General features: G+C 50.7%; 1 long non-coding RNA gene across 1 annotated transcript; it reads left to right on the forward strand.

Annotated features, from left to right (window-relative positions):
• The first annotated feature begins 233 nt into the window (after positions 1–233).
• LOC116966441 lies at positions 234–1255 on the forward strand. Its single transcript, XR_004410021.1, has 2 exons — positions 234–279; positions 1187–1255. It is a non-coding gene; the product is annotated as an uncharacterized LOC116966441 (long non-coding RNA).
• Positions 1256–2450: the final 1195 nt, after the last annotated feature.

Below are 2450 nucleotides of genomic sequence, written 5' to 3' on the forward strand. Positions count from 1 at the left end.
CACACCCGCAGCGACAGATTTTCAGCGACGCTTCAGGTAGGCTTTGCAACATACCTACATATTGTTGGGTTGTGAGGTGCTGTAATATTTTCCTGTGATGACTTGTCTTGGTAACCTGTATCTCACATCCAGCAGTCGGAGGGCTGTCCAGCTTTGAGGACAATAACTACAAAGTATACAGAGCATCCGGCAGGATGGGGATACTGACAGCACCTTCCACTTCTTCCCACACCTACTTGTCATCGACATCTGGCTACTCCTCCCAGGATGAGCTGCAGGGTAAGTGGAACGTTCATCATCTCACATCCCACGTCCCTCATCCTGAACAGCTAACGCACGGCACATTGCACTATCGGGAGAGAGGACACATTGGCTGGGGCTGGAACAGAGGCTTTAGGGATTTAATATTGAATGAAGTTGGGCAGTGGGGCAGCTGAGCGGGCATTTACTGCGGTGGGTGGATGAGTGGGTGGGAAATGTTACTAGGGTGGAGCAGATGGATGGGGGCAGTTACTAGGGCATGGACAAAGTGGGTTGGTGAGTGGAGGATGTAACCAGGGTGGGGACAAGGTGGGTGGGTGGTAGATGTTGGGCGTGGGCACTGGGTGAATTGGGGATTGTGCTAAGATATGGACATGGTGGGTGAGTGGAGGATGTTGGGGGTGGGGGTGAACATCCCATTGCTGGGGAAGGGTGAGGTTGAGTGGGCTATGACAAGGCGCGGGTGTCGGGACATGGGGTGGGTACATGTGCTGTTACTGGGAACGGGGTGAGGGATGTAAGCGGGCCCACGGTGGGGAGGATAAATGGAGCGGTTGGGGTGTGAGGGTCCGTCACTGGGGCAGGTGAGGGGCCTTGGTGATTTCCAGTCATCACCCCCCCTCCCCCCCCCCCCCCCCTCGGTCACTCCTTCCCCAAGTGACTGATCTCCCTCCCCGGAAATTGCACTACTGCTACTGTATATACATATATATATTTACTGTTCCATTATTCTGTGTTCCCACTTCTGGGTGAGATGCTAACTGCATTTCGTTGTCTCTGTACTTGTACACTGCACAATGACAATAAAGTTTTTGAATCTTTGAATTTGAATCTGAAACATTGGGCCACGTGGCCCTTTGAACATTGTAAACCTTGAGAGAGAAGTTTGCTTTGTGACATCTTGCTCTTCTTTCCCACCCCCCAGGTTTGGCCTACTCTGACTCATTCTCTCCCCTTGCCAAGCTGTGGGGCTGGATCTCGCTGCTGTCTCCAGGTACCTGCATTACTAATCTTCCCTCTTCTGTGCTCCATGGCCCAAAACTCTGCTCCAGTCAACCAGTGCCCTGCTGATACTGGACCCAGTGGTGAGGTAGAGCCCACTGCTCCTTCCTTAAACTCTCAGGGTTTGTACAAGGCCTGGTCCCCAGTGCTCTGTTGTTCGTGCAGCCTAGGACCACAGTCAGTGCGGGAGGAAGCCACCTACCAGCTTGGTTCTCTAGTGTGTTCCCTCAGCCTGACTGGGTCACTCAATGAGATGAGTGGTGAGTTGCTGAGAGGACCATAGAGTCAAGAAACGACTGACTGTCAATACTCGGTTACTTGATCCCGACCAAAGTAATGTAACACCTAAGGGAGGCCTGATTTGTGCTCCAGGATCACTGGGGCGATGGAAGAATAGGATCTCCTTTAGATTTCCCCAGTTGTGTGGCACCGAGGATGCTTTTGAAATGTAGTGTAACATGGTGGAACGTGGCCAAGCTCGCTCACAGCATTGTGGTGATGAGCAGACGCCCATGTTCAATAAATATACATTTCTCTAACTTCCCTCCCTCTCCGTCCCTCCCCCTCCTTAGTCGTTGTACTAGTTTCACTGTCGTCCTGGTGAGGTTCATTGTCTGTATAATTCGTTAACACCGAGCCCACAGCCAACCAACAATGGACTGTTTCCTTGATCATCGTGACATTTTTGCATATTGTTCATTCATTTCTTCCATATCTCTCTACATCACCGTCTATATCGCTTGGTTCTCTTTTTTCTGACATTAATCTGAGGAAGGGTCTCGACCCGAAACGTCACCTATTCCTTTTCTCCAGAGATGCTGTCTGTCCCGCTGAGTTACTCCAGCTTTTTGTGTCTATCTTTGCCAATGTTGGTTGTGGGATAATAGACAATAGACAATAGGTGCAGGAGTAGGCCATTTGGCCCTTTGAGCCAGCACCGCCATTGATCATCCCCAATCAGTACCCCGCTCCTTCCTTCTCCCCATATCCCGACTCTGCTATTTTTAAGAGCCCAATCTAGCTCTCTCTTGAAAGCATCCAGAGAACCTGCCTCCACCGCACTCTGAGGCAGAGAATTCCACAGACTCACCACTCTCTGTGAGAAAATGTGTTTCCTCGTCTCCGTTCTAAATGGCTTACTCCTTATTCTTAAACTGTGGTCCCTGGTTCTGGACTCCTCCAACATC

Source organism: Amblyraja radiata, chromosome 37 (genome assembly GCF_010909765.2).
Source record: "Amblyraja radiata isolate CabotCenter1 chromosome 37, sAmbRad1.1.pri, whole genome shotgun sequence".
NCBI lineage: Eukaryota > Metazoa > Chordata > Chondrichthyes > Rajiformes > Rajidae > Amblyraja > Amblyraja radiata.